At 42.5% G+C, this 14564-nt stretch overlaps 1 long non-coding RNA gene across 1 annotated transcript; it reads right to left on the bottom strand.

Moving 5' to 3' along the window:
* Positions 1-4039: 4039 nt before the first annotated feature.
* LOC142578032 (uncharacterized) lies at positions 4040-11278 on the bottom strand. Its single transcript, XR_012827140.1, has 3 exons — positions 10995-11278; positions 9356-9492; positions 4040-4241 (listed from the first exon to the last, which is right to left on the bottom strand). It is a non-coding gene; the product is annotated as an uncharacterized LOC142578032 (long non-coding RNA).
* Positions 11279-14564: the final 3286 nt, after the last annotated feature.

Raw genomic sequence — 14564 nt, 5'->3', positions numbered from 1 at the left:
GCTTAGCCGGTTTACCAAATGCGCGTAGTGCTTGGGCGGTAACTTTTTCAATAAAAAATGTGCAGTCAAGCTAAAAAGACCCTCTACATTGAAAGTGGCAGTGGTTTGCGCTTGATTAGTAGCATTTGCGCTTCGCTATTTGAAAACGCAGTACGTGCGTCGAGTGAGCTCCTTAACGAAACTTTGCGGCACGGTAAACACAATTTCAATCATGGATCTGCGACCTCTGAAACGGGCAACGTAATACTAATGCCGTTCTTTGGCATTTAGCGCTAAATCACAACTGCATTCGTTATTTATTTTTTATCACTAGCAATCCCCTTTTCGGGGAAATAAGCAGAGGGATTTACAAGAGTACAATAGTAAAAAATCGCGTACAGCTTGAAAGAATCAGTTGATAATTCTCCTATGTTTATATATAATATTTATACACTTGTATATTTCCGAATGTACGCGCATTTAAGCGATTTATGCGACCGAGTTTAGTTTATAGTCACCGGTGTGTGTGCCTTTTTCTTCTGCGTATCAGTCTTTTTTTCTTTTTCATTTTGCACGAAGCTTGCCACAAGACAAGAATACCAATCCAACCACTAAAACATGGTTGAGCCGTACGCTCGTATATGCATGTAAAATCTTTACGAAGCTCAACATATGTCCGAAGCCGCTACTTAACAAGAAGCGCACATATTTATTGCAATTCTCTGGCATGTAGCCCGACGTCTAAACAAGTTAAACATGTCAAATAGCTTACACGATAAATCTCTCTTCGTGGTAAGTCCCGCATGAGATATGCTGAAATGCGGCGCGACATTATCAATGAGAGCCTCACTTCTTGTGTCGAAGCATTGAGTCTAACGGTCGCAGATTACAGCAAATGGTTCGGTCGTACCAGCAAGAAGTACCGCTGAGATTTTTTTTGGTCGCCGAGGAATTACTGATTCGAATTACGCGGCTTATGGTTGAGTGCTGCAATTTTATTGAAGTAGCTACGTAAACTTTTCGTACCCTCCTTACTGGGAACATTCGTTTATATAGTAGTTGCTATATCTAAAACTGATAATTATATATGTATAACGTATTGGAACCGATGCGTAAGTTTTAAGCAGTGTGGTAATCATTTTCGTGTATTGCTCTCTGCAGGTGTCTATTGATGTCCTCAAAATTTACCATGCACAGCTGTACCAGCACTATTTCTATCAGCGGTTACAGTGAGAATTGGCAAATACAGAATCATATGATTTTTCAGGAGCTACGCAAATATCACTAAGAGGTCACAGTAGAGGAAAAGACCGCAAATTCCATAGCTAGCCCTCCGCCGTATGCACAGAATGATGTATCAATTTGGGTCATCGGTCCAGCTCTCGTAAAACATTTTGAGGTTTATACATCCCTTTCTCACTCCCAAAACGCTCAGCATGACATTGTATTCGATGGTCGGCAAATAAAGACTGAATCGCATTCAAAGTTCCTTTTTTTGCTTGTTTTTGACACATACAGGGGACCAGGGGAGGACAGTTCCACGAGGACAGGCACGCCCTGGAGTACCGACAGGCCTTCGAGTCCCCGCAGGCGCTGGACTACCGGTTGGATCTGGAGTACCGTCAGACCCTCGGGTACCGGCAGGTACTCGACCACCAGCCGTCCATGGGGTACCAGTAACTGCCCTGCCCCCAAATGTCACTGGAATATTAACAAGCAAACCTGCAAGCCCGCCTACACTCTAAAAATATTAACACCCTTAAGGGTGTAAATGACTTGTCCCATGGGTGACACCCTTTTTGGGTGTATTGCTACACCCCAAGCAACGGGATGCAAATTAACACCCCACAAAAGAAGGGGTGTTAATATGACGTCACCTCGCCTATGGGTGTAAAACAAACAACACCCTTTCTATATGGGGTGTAACACAGACACCACCCTTTCAATATGGGTGTAGCATGGACAAAACCCTTCCAAAAGGGTGTTATCCCTGCAAGTATTTTAGCGTTCACTACAGCCATGTAGTTAATGGGCAGACTAGCTGTTGTGAATGCTGCCTAGCCTTAGCTATGGTACTACCTTGTTCAGTATGAGCCAGAATCTGTGAGGCGTCGTCATATTGCGCTTCTGGTCCGTCATGTGGTAGCATAACGTGCGACCCTTTCAGGCAAACAATTTAAGGTTTCGCCATTGCAGCAAGACACACACGCCATGCTTTTCGTAATCTTCCTCTGCAGTGATAGTACACTGCCGGCAGGATGCAGAGCGCAATAACAATGCGCGCTGCACTAAGGACACAGGATCTCCCGCACCTTGGTGCACCAGTACTTATAACCCCGTGGAAACAGCACACAGCCAAAAGCATGCTTACATGCATTCCAGAAATAATTAAAAACCTCCACTTTTCTTGGTCAAAAATATTCGCAACACCAGCTCGACCAGGAGGGAAAGACACCACAGCTCGTTGTTTTAGCTCATATTGAATGCAATAGAGCGCAAGCAATGCATGGATTGGCGACGGTAACAAGTGAAGTACTACAGAAGCATACGTTTGCCTGTCAAGCAGTTTTTTGCCGTTTTAAGCACACATTTTATACCTCTATTCATCAAAGTTGTCATTTATCTCCACGGGATGCTTCTACTAGTACTTTCACACATACGACTTAAAGGTAGCACTGAAAGCCAAAGAACAAAGTGCTTCCACGTCGAATAATGTTTCAGCATTTACGAACAAAACAGCATGTGTAGCTGTGCATGCTGTTCAATACATAAGCATGCACTATTTCCTGAAATATATGTATGCTCCATTTACTGCCAGTGACCTGCTTATACCCAATAATTTAGTTTATTTTTCACTATGTGCTTGCATTGAATATTCCACAGGCATTGTAAGTAAAGCTACCAGAACAACAATCAGCTAGTCTAAGGTTACCTAATTGAACAAAATCATTGTAAAATTTGTGACGAAATGTCAGAAGAAAAGTATTTATTTAATTAAAGAGAAATTGTTACATAATAATGTTTGCCCATTTTAAAAGTAACAAGGAAGATAAGGAGTAAAACCATACCAATACAAAGACATAAGCACCGAATAATGGCACAGGCTTGCTCAATTAAATTTTAAGCAGAACAGTTTTTTAAAATAACCTGACTACGAACTATTACATGTTTTCATTTGAAAAGCACTGCATCTTATTATAAAGCACAAAAATAACCGGTCACATAAGTAAGAACAAGTCAGAGTGTGTCTTCAACACAAGGATAGAAAGTTGGGCGAGTTGGTAAAGTAACATGATCTTGGATTGTAGCGCGAAGTGACACGGACACAGACTAGAAGCAGACAGGATGAGCACTAACTCTCAACTAAATTTTTATTGAAACGAAGATTATATATATATATATATATATATATATATATATATATATATATATATATATATATATATATATATATATATATATTATATATATATAGGTGACTGCAAAAAACCGCAGCACATCTAAACGAATATTGCATACAGAGTAGTAACATGAAGACGACAAACAAAAGCCATCAGCCATCAACTGCGTGGCAAATCTGAGTGCAAGCTATTCTCTTATCAAGTATACCTGTAGGCATTGCGACCAACGTGCTCCCAAGATGTTTGCGGCATTAGTCATTGCAGAGTTGTAAGGACATGACAATCCTAGGATGATTATGTTCTTGAGGCTTTTTTCCCCACTTTCCATCTTTTGAAACGTGTATACTTTAGTCATGAAAACAAAAATGCTACAACTGGCGTGTGATAAGTTTTGCGTCTTATTTCCTAGCAGCTCATTGAAACGAGCCACGATGACAAATTCAAATGCCGTTACCTCATCAGACATTCAAATTTCTTAAACACAAACAAAACCAGATAAGCATTAGAGTGAGCATCACTTAAATACATTACACTGGTTTAAAGTTATTGCACCACTTTGTGCCAGGTAAAAATGTAAGAAACATCAAAAATATTAAGATTCTACGGCCAACCGTGAAAACTAAATAAAAAAATCATTAAGCTTTGTTAAACGGTACAGGAGCTTTACTACTGGCCGTCTTGGTGATGGACACGCAGATAGATGAGCAGCCATTCCACTCAGACGAGAATGTTGAGGGCTTCGCATGGAAGTCTGCGAGACACTGCAGAGTAGTTCTTGGTCCACATGAAGGAGGTTGCTTGCATACACATCTGGGCCACCATACTGAATGCATGGTGTTACCGGAACCTTTTCCCCCTGCACTGTGGTAAAAAAGCATGGTTAAGTTTCTACGATATTTAATATGCAAAAAAAGAGGTGAGGCATGCAGACAGGACACGAGAGTAGAGAAGTGAACACGAACGCGCAAAACATGAAAAATTTCATTAAATTGTTTTATTAGATAAAATTTTTATACTGTGTTTCATTCATTATGAGGGTTCATAACCGCAATATATTTATTATATAAGCAGGTGGAATTATCAGCTTGGTCAGTTTGTACAAGCTCGTTTGAGGTCAGAAATCGAGTTTCACAAACACAACCTCAACATTCTTGATTGAAAAAGGAACACCTCAGATGACATGCAGTCCTGTGAGTGGGAATTGCACAGTTCAAGAAAAACAAATTAAAACTGTCAGACGGATCCTGAAAAAGGAATAAGCACCTACTACTGCAAAAAGCGAATTGATAGGTTTTAGTAGCACAAGGGCATCTCTGGCCAATGAGCGCCAAGTCTATACTGCAAAAGATAAACTTAGCGCATCTTTACAAAGCAAATATATAAAGATGACTAATGCCTCTCTGCTCTACAGTTCCTTTGCTCTAGAGTGAAGTCATTTTAATGCATGCACACGTACATACACACGCTACACCCAAGTGTAACAGCTGCAGAATTAAAATTGGGCAGCAACAAAGTCGCAACCTTTAACCATTGATCCCAAGCTGTACTAGTGACTGGAGGTAGTACCAATATCACCAATGACGAGTCGCACTCTTTCTGACCGATGTTATGCTGCTCTTATTGTCAAAGATGAGTTACAGTCGGCATTGAGGGAAAGCTGCCCTCAAGAGCAGCTCTTATTTTTATGTTATTTCTAACCTGAGACCAATGAAGTAATATATTTTTAGAATGAGAATGACACCGAAAAATTGAGTACGTAAAAAATTTGGTACATTTTTCCGAAATTAACTTGAGGGTTAACGGCTAAAGCGGCAATCCAGTAACTAGAACAAGTTTTGACATGTTTGCTACCAGTGAATGCTAGAAAATATGTTGGCATTCTGTAGTTTTGTCCAACAATGCAAAAGGGATTCTTAATAACTGAGGAAATAAATGGAAAAGTATCATGAAGTATATTTCGTGAATGTAATGCAGAATCACTCAACTTCTGTTACTATATAATCTCCACTTGATTAACCTGCACTTTCTGAACTAGTTCAGGAGGTGCTGCATTTCACTACTCATTCCACCAGTTCAACGTGGCAGCAACTGCACGTTGTGATTTGTTTTGCTTAGTGCAGGCTTTGTACAGGGCGAGTTCACAGCATTCCCTGCACATGGCCGAAAGGTAGTGCATGTTTACGCAGCAGGTGTGGTGCCGCTTCTGCACGAGCGAGGTGCAGAAATCAGTTTCATACAATAATTACTAGAGGGAACTCTGACGTTAGTGTCCACAGGAGATCAAACAAGAACGGCTGTACCAGCATGGAAATTATGGGAAGTACATGGATTTGCCTAAACTTTGTCTGTTTGGCCTCAAACGGCTTTGTGACTTTGTAAACTAGTCATTTTCAACAATATACTGTTTAATAAATAAATAAACATTAAAATCGTCCGACGACAGGATTCAGACACAGGAACTCTAGAACAGAAGTCTGATATTGAAACCATTAAGCCACGGAGGCATGTAACGACAAGCGAGTGCAACGCCTTGATAAATTTATCGCGGGCATACCAGTGCCTTGAAACGCTTGGCGCCTTTCGATTTGGCCACCTTGACAAGCTCAATCGTTGCAATTAATATCAATTGTGCGTGTTGGCGCCGTCTTCTGCACTTCGAAGAGTATAGACATAGATTGCGCTGAAATTTACGACAATAAGATTTATATAGCGTATAATATACGAAGCCACAAGAACGTCTGAATTCACAAGCACGAATATCAGACAAATCCATGTGCTTCCCATCATTCCCATGGTGGTACGAATGCAGCGCCACAGTTCCCTCTAGTAATTACTGTAAGAAACTCTATGGCAGAAATAACCGAAGTGCCTCGCATTTTGTTCTGGAGTAATAAACTAAGTTTTGCTGGTCCCATAAATCTTACTGGTCATTAATTCCAAGTTTTAGTGCAGTCACATGTCTAGTAGGCAATTGTGGTATTTTGCATAAACATTGCAAAGCCAACTGTGATGAATGTTCACTCTGGTAAATTGTTTATGATCGAGTAGCATAGACTACTGAAGCAATCCCTGGAAGGCAAGTGAATAAATTTTCTTATTAGCAGCCTTTAAAAAGCATTCGAGCATATGACACATGCACCTCAGATATGCAGATATTTCCTTGACTCAGCAAGAAGCGATGCTTCATGTTCCACGAGGCTACTTCTATCAAAGCAGTATTGGTGCTCTCTAAAAAGAATTCCAATGCAGATGATCCAAATATTTTTCAGGGGCCACAGTTATGCCTGAAATCATGCTAGATTAGTTTTTTTAAACACATGCTCAGACCATGTTAGAAGTGCTTCTTAATAGCCTCCTATTTATTAGACTAGTCCTATATCTGTACACAAAGGCTACTAATTAGGTCCCATGCTATATCGTCATCTTAACAAAAACTTCACTTAGTAATACACATGCTGTGATAAGATTTGAGACCACATTGAGATGCTGAACAAAGTGAATTCATTATTTTTAAAATGAAGTTCCTGTTCTTCCAAACGAGAAGAAAGGATACTGAGGGTCAAAATTTTTCTGAATCACAGCTGGAAGATGCCAGGGAAGGCACGTGGAAACTTATTTGTAATTTTTTATTTAAATGTAGAAATGATAAAGGGAAATGAGAATGGTAAAAAAAAAACCAGGCATGGGGGGAGAACGAGCCTACAGCCTTTGCATTAGGCATGCGATGCACTAACCACTATGCCACCGAGGCAGCATTCAACCGTCCACTATGGCCCCTCAGATTGTCGAAGCTCGAACACGGCCGTAGTACCACAGTGGTTAGTATATCACATGCGTAATGTGAAGGTTATGGGTCCGTTCCCCACCCACAGGTGGATATCTTTTAATCCACTTTCACTTACCTAGAATTTATCATTTCTATACTTCATATAAAAAACTTAAAACATGTTCCTGTATGCTTTCCTTGGCCTCATTATCTGCTGGCTTCTTCCAGTTCTGTTACTTCCAACACTTATACATATTCTAATCTGGTAAGTAAACAGTTTTGCATGATGCTGGAATGCAAGATAAAACATCATTGCAGGGTCATGTTATGTAGAATGCCTTACATTGCCCAGGCAAGGTGTATTAATGTCAATCTGAAAAAAAAAATTCCCACTCTAGGCAGAAATGCTGTGTACTGCTGTGTGCAACAGGGTTTAACGAAAACAACTTGTTCAGAAATAAAGCCACCAAACAACGAGGAAATATGAAAACTAGATGAAAATTTGTGCAGTTGCATGTTAAAAATTTAGCACAGCAACAGATGAATACATAATGAAGGAAGCGCGAGGATGGTTTATTTTGGACACACGAGGCAACATACTTGAAAGATGCATATGAGCTTACACGTGGAGAAATATTGTTTATGTAGCAGCTAAACTACGAACAGGCCTAGAACACACTGATACAAGGTGTCGAGCATGTAAATCTTATCATGCCCTTAAGTCAAAGAAACATGGCTGTTTCTCATGATTCGCTACACATGGCTGGCTCACACAACTTAGCCACTTCTATATATGCCTTGTAATTACCAGGTGATCTGTATGACATGTTCAAGCTTTAAATATGTACAAGTGCCACGTAGCTGGACAGCACCAAGGTAATGTCGTTTGCCATCGTTTTGAGGAAGTGAAGCCAATTCTTGCATTTTTCCTAATTAGGTAATTAGTTATTAACTATTATTTAACTGCTCAAATATTTTATTTAAAGCAAAAGTGTCAGTGCCAAAATTGTAGAGCATCCTGAAAAATTCCCAATCCAGCTTTCTACTGCTCAATAGATGCAACAAATTTTTTTTTTCAAGCTTGAAAGAAGCCAGTGAACACATGCAAGAAGTGCCGTGCAACTAACCGCTCGTGCACCTGAACACCATTTGGCTCCTCCTTTCATGCTTGAAAAAAACTTTTTGAAAAGAATATTTTAGAAATTGATTAATTATTGTTGACTATGTTTTAGGCAAAATGCATGAAATAGTGTGACTGCCACTTCCATTTTCGGCGACACGAATTGACTCCATTTTCATGTCCAAATCCAGCTATACATGGTGTGTGTTTTGAGCTGGTTCTGTAATTTAGGCTGGTTTTGACTAATTGAAGCTTTGCACCCTAATAATGGAGTCAGCCTAAAAAGAAATTGGTACATAAACGGTCGCTGTCAGTACTTCTTACTCCTTTAACTTAGTGCAAAGTGCTTGTGAGCCAAGAAGTTGGTAGTTCTAAGCAGTATTTCTCATTTTGACCTGGTGTTATAGCCCACTTACAATGATGCCATGCTGCTCAGTCATGCTGGTCCCAGCTTCAATCTAGACCAAGGCAGCTGCCCTCCGATGAGGGTAGAATGCAATAACGCTTATGCACTTAGATTCAGGTGTACATTAAAGAAGGCCAGGTTCCCAAAACTTCAGGTTTCGGAATGTAAAAGCCCATAATTTAATTTTAAAAGCTAAAGGTGCTTTATTAGGAGCAGGGGCATCATTTTGAGCTTTTACTGCACTGCCATGGCACCAAGAAGCTCCAAGTAAATAAAAACAATTTCTTAGGCAATGTACATATTTTGCAAACATTTACAAACACTTCTCCGCATGCACCTCTGTTGCTGTTATATTTAGATCCGTATGCTAAGGCGGGTTATGATGTTAGAACATGTTTCAAACTTTTTTTACCGCTTTAAAGTTGTTCGTTATTTTGCATCTCACTATGTGTCGAACGCACATTTCAGTGCATCAATTTCTTCAGAAAGTGCACTCCTCTTTACTTATTTTTTGTGCATGCAAAAAGGGTTCAGAAGAACTGCTTTCTGAAGGTCTGTATAACAAGCAAAAAACGATTCTATGTAGGCTGCACAAACAGAAAGGGTTGGTTTGTAAATATGTTATTTAGTTAAAAAAAGAGGCAGCTGTCAGTACTCTGTTCCAAAGTAAAAATTGCCCCTACCTGGCTCTGCTTCATTTTCCGATGTTGATGGTCCATTCGGGGGCACTCAACTGATAGGCTGCACTTTGGCGATGTCGGGTGCACTGTCACCAGGCCCAAGGTCGATCGACATCCTCACGAAAAGTCGAGTCCAAACGCTATAAAAGAAATATCTCATCATTTTGCTATCAGTTTTGTCATCTTGCGTGTTTCACACACGGCCGTCAGTGAAATATTTCGTCACTTGGATACTGAAAAAAATTCAAGCGTTTTCTGGCAACCAAGCTGATGATGATGATGTGTGGTGTTTTACGGCGCAAGGGCCAGGTTTGGCCAGAGAGCGCCATGACAAGTGGTAATGTTGACGATGTATTATGGAAGATGCGACTTGGCTGTAAACTGGCCTAAAATTGTCGCTGTAGAGTGCGTAAAATCTACGTGCTATAAGATTATGGCGATGACTAATGACGAATACTATGAACATTAAAATCCATCGTGGAAGAATGATGCAAAATATAAGATATATAGGATGGTAAAATTACTTGGAGCACTGCTGCCTCGCCAGAGCCCTTGAAACACAAGGGCCTAGAGGCATGTGCTATACGAAAGAGCTATCACAGCGGCATCCTCTGAAGAGAGGACGGCAGCCAAGCTGAATACACAGTAAATGGAGAACATTAAAGAGCAAATGCAGTTGTCACATTAGATTGATCAAGTACAGCAGAAATGGAAAATAAATGAGTGATACTGTGTCTGTTGGCTTTGAATGCAAGAAACGTAAAAACAGGAACTTGCAGCCACGCCACTTCGAATTTCCCGAGTTTGCTACACCTCACAAGTTTGGCATCGTCCGGTACTCGGGGATAGTAACCGCTTAAAATCAAGATGAACGAGCGTCGGCATAAATTAACAGGATACTTAACCGGGTAATATTGGCGCATAAAACAACTCACGTAGCGAAGCTACTGTCAATTACCCGATGACGCATCTGCGGGCGGTGCGGCTTGGGCGAACAATTCAAAAAGGAATGAGAGTTTCACTTGTTTCACGCCTACTAAGCTAAGACAGAAATTGAGTTTCTTATTAAACTATACTAGATATTTACGCTCCGAATAAAACGCTGGAAATTTTGTTACGTCACATTGCATACGTATGAGTGAGGAAATTGCTTTTATTGTGTTCTGCCCAGACGGCATGCAGCAGCTACCACTCATGCAACAAAAGCATGAAAGTGGTACTCGTGACACCGAAAATAAACATATACAGCGCCAACGTTACGCCCCTTGGAGTTGGAACTAAGCACGATTAAGCCAGTTAGTTTTCTAGCTTTCATAACGCCATGAACACGACTAAACATCGAGCGAAACAACTCTCTGCTCTCGAAAATTATTACCGCTTCCATTTATATACCTATCGCTGCCACAAGCAAAAGTCAATGGGCTAGCTGTCCACAAGCAGCAGATTAGACTGACAGCAACATATTACGGTAACGTAAAACAATTTCCACGCTGACTTAGCAGCCGCGGTGTGCTCTAAGTGCCAAAGTTCTCGTTTGCCGCTCGAAATTCACACCATGATGACGGGCACTGCATCTTTCACATGAAATATTGTACGCTTTGCTCCGGAGCTCAATAGGAGGGCGAAACGCATTTGCACGTACCTGAAATCCGCATGCCGGAAACCCGTCGACGCTTCCGAGAACGGGGCGCACAGCCATACACCCGTACGGCGGCTAGACTTGGACGTGAGGCACTTCTATCAAACATTTCACATGCGACATGTTTCACACCGATTGCGCGAACACCACAAAATGACGCAGGCCGCATTGCGACACCGAGCAGATGTGAGCCACCGATGAGCTGTGTGCGCGGATTGCAGAGAACAAAACCATACAAAACGTTAGGCGCGAGAAGATGGCGGCTCTCGTTGCGGAGACGAAGCGGACGAAGCAATGACGCGCGAATAAATGTTGCCAACTGTTGGTTCCGCGTTATGCCGGCGGTGGTGGCTTTAGTGGCGTGCGTTGCGGCTGTCTAATTTTTTTATTTCTTTTCCCCAAACAGTATAGCTAAGATCAGTTCTTTGTTTGAATATTTAACTGTGTCGTTTGGCATTATCTTTGTCTTTTTATGCTATTAAGCGGCCAATTATGGCCTCTCAGGTTCGCGCGGAAATCTCAGAGGCCATAAGACAGCTCGTTAGTAAATGCCGTTATTGTCGTTGTTAACGTTTCATCATCCTTTCTTCAACTGAGATAGAGAGGTAGTGTCCCTTTTCCCGGGGTTGGGAGGGGGCGATCAAGACGGCATCGCTAAGCGGGGGGCGGGGGACAAGGTTGGTGTTGGTTCTTATCGCGAAATTCGCGAACCCTGCGATTTTTTTTTTGTATAACGTAAGCATTTCTATATTTCCCCAACAAGAAAAACCATCCGTCCGTCAGTCCGTACCGCACGATATCTTTTAAAATAGAACCCGCAGCAGCGAGTGAATTCACCTTCGTGCTAGCTCTCGCTTCAACGCGACCGAAGCGGCGAGAACACTGCGCTCACGAAGCTTTCAGCTTATGCCACACTATGCGCTTTTCGCAGATCACTTTCAAGATAGGTGTACGCGCGTCTGTTTTCAAAGCGAAGTAAACGGTGAGAACACAGCGCGTGAAGTTTTCAGCAGTGGGCACACTCTGTCCACAATGCAGTTCGCTTTCAAGATACGGTTCGCGCGGCCGTGCCACAAGCAGCCGCCGCCGGAGAACGGTTGATAATGGTTCGTCGCGGATGAGAACGGCTAAAGAGCGATAACGGCTCAAAAGGAACGGAACGTCACCAGCGCGCCTGGCCCCGCCACCTGTAGTACTTTGCTTGCGCCGCCGACCAGAGCAGTTCGTGTCGCCGCAGCGCTGTCGCTTATACTTGTCGGATCAAGTCTCATAACATTGATAACGACATGGACTGTGTGTAGATGAGGAAGAGTCACAATGCTTACGCACACTTAGACAAATCCGAGAGGAGTTCCTGTGTGGTTTTTTTTTACCGGAAATGTGCAGTGAGCGGTGGGACCCAGAGTTGACAATGCCTGTAAGAGGGGTGCCAAGCTTTTTTCTTTTTTTTTGGGAGAGAGTTGCCCAGCTCCCAAAGACCTGCTCATGCTAAGACTTGCTGATGGCTGTATGTGTTTTGTTTTATTGTCGCATGCCCTCGAACCGCCACAATCCTACAGTGCAATGGCATTAGAGCAGTATTCACGTCCAAAGGGAAATGCAGCCGGTAATTGGGCTGCCTAAGGTTTGCGGCCCGGCGGCAGCTGCCCTCCCGTCCCCCGTTTCCGTTGACAAGTTAGGGGGAGGGGTCTAGAGCAATCTTACACCCCCCTCCCCACAGTGGCGTAACCAGCAAATTTTTTGGTGAGACGGGGGGGGGGTCCCAATTGACCCCCCCCCCCCCCCAGCGGGGCCATCGCCATAGCAGCAAAAATTTTACTGTTAGTGAGCGGTACAAGTGCCCGGCGTGCCCCACTTGGCTACGCCGCTACTAGCCCCCCCCCCCCCCTCCCCGCAATCGACGCAAATCGAGCTATCAGAACGTACATGACACGCATGCATGACATAACATAAATGACATGCCGCGAAGCTAGCATGGATGTCGTCACATCATCATCATCAGCTTATTTTGACGTCCATCGCAGGACGAAAGCTTCTCCAGCGATCTCCAATACCCCTGTCTTGTGCTAACTGGTTCCACGTGTCGTCAAGTTTCCCAATTCCATCACGTCCACATTATTCTCTGCCGTCCTCGACTGTGCTTCCCTTCCCTTAGCACCCATTCTGCAACTCCAATAGACCAGCAGTTCTCTCCCTTACGCATTGCAATGTCTGCCCAGCACGACTTCTTCCTCTTAATGTCAACCAGAATATCAGCTATCCCCGTTCGCTCTCTAATCCACATCGCTGTCTTCCAGTCTATTAACGTGATGCCTAATAATTTTTATTCCATCGCTCGTTGCGCGGTCCTCAACGTCTTCCCAAGCTTCTTTGGTAACTTCCAAGTTTCGACCCCATACGTTAGTAACGGTAGAAAACAATGGTTAGCAGTAAGCTCCCTGGTCATGATTTAGTAATGCCTGCCGTAAGCTCTCCAGCTATTTTTTTATTTTTGTTAATTTCCTTGATCAGAGGCCCCTGCGAGTAATTAACCTCAATAAACGTATTTCTGCGCAGGTTCTAGAGGCTGACTGCCGACCATGACATTCGTTCTCTAGCCAGGCTGCGGAACATTACTTTTCTCTTGTGCATACTAACTCTCAATCAGACTCTTACACTTTCTTCGACAAGGTCCTCAAACGTTTGTTGCAAATAGTCTGCAGCGTTGCTGAGTATGCCAATGTCATCTACAAACCGTATGTTGGTGAGCTATTTACCGTTAGCCCTCACTCCTAACCATTCCCAGTCTAACTGGTTGCACACCTTTAAGTATTCAGTAATAGCATTGTAAATATTTTGCCATTGATCATATGAAGCCTTTTGCAGATATCTGGCTATGCAAAGTCTGCGCGTTAGTGTCATCCGTTCGATATCAACATTCGTGGGAAACTTCATTTTTGACCACTGTTCGGAGCCAGTGCGCTGCTGCCTAGATGCCCCGATCTAATCATTCCAGCTACCTGATTCAAGCGCAGGTAGCGCGCGTTTCATGTATAGCCAATATCAACGCCTTAACTGGCAATGTTCATTTATCATATACTGTAAGCTTGTTCACTTACTCCCTTATAATTAGGGTGTAAATTAGAAAGACTGGGGTGTTCCACGGGTGTTTTCTTGTTGAACACCCTTTTCCGTTAAGAAAGGGCGTTTCAGGGGTGTTTACAAGGGTGAAAAGATGAATACACCCGCATTACACCCATAAGGGTGTGAAAATTTTAAGAGTGTACCAGCCGCACTACAACGTCTACTCCAAAAAGGATGACTACGTCAATACCAACAATAACAACCGCTCCGAAGACTAGTGAGTTGGGGTTTAAGCTCAAGCTGCTTCCATCTCTTTCATTTCAAAGGAGTGACAAACATTGGTGGACATTGTGGTTTGTTGTTCCCACCTTGAGCGTACTGCCCAACTGCATCACACAATACAAGTAACTCTACGCAGAGAAAAAAATTGATTAGTTATTACAGACGCTATTGCGATGGTATATATAGTGAGCTAGCTACAACTCAGTAATTATTGCATAAATATCTTAA

Source organism: Dermacentor variabilis, chromosome 4 (assembly GCF_050947875.1).
Source record: "Dermacentor variabilis isolate Ectoservices chromosome 4, ASM5094787v1, whole genome shotgun sequence".
In the NCBI taxonomy this organism is placed as follows: domain Eukaryota; kingdom Metazoa; phylum Arthropoda; class Arachnida; order Ixodida; family Ixodidae; genus Dermacentor; species Dermacentor variabilis.
Note: the sequence above shows the minus strand (reverse complement) of the source record. Positions and strands in the feature narration are given on the sequence as shown.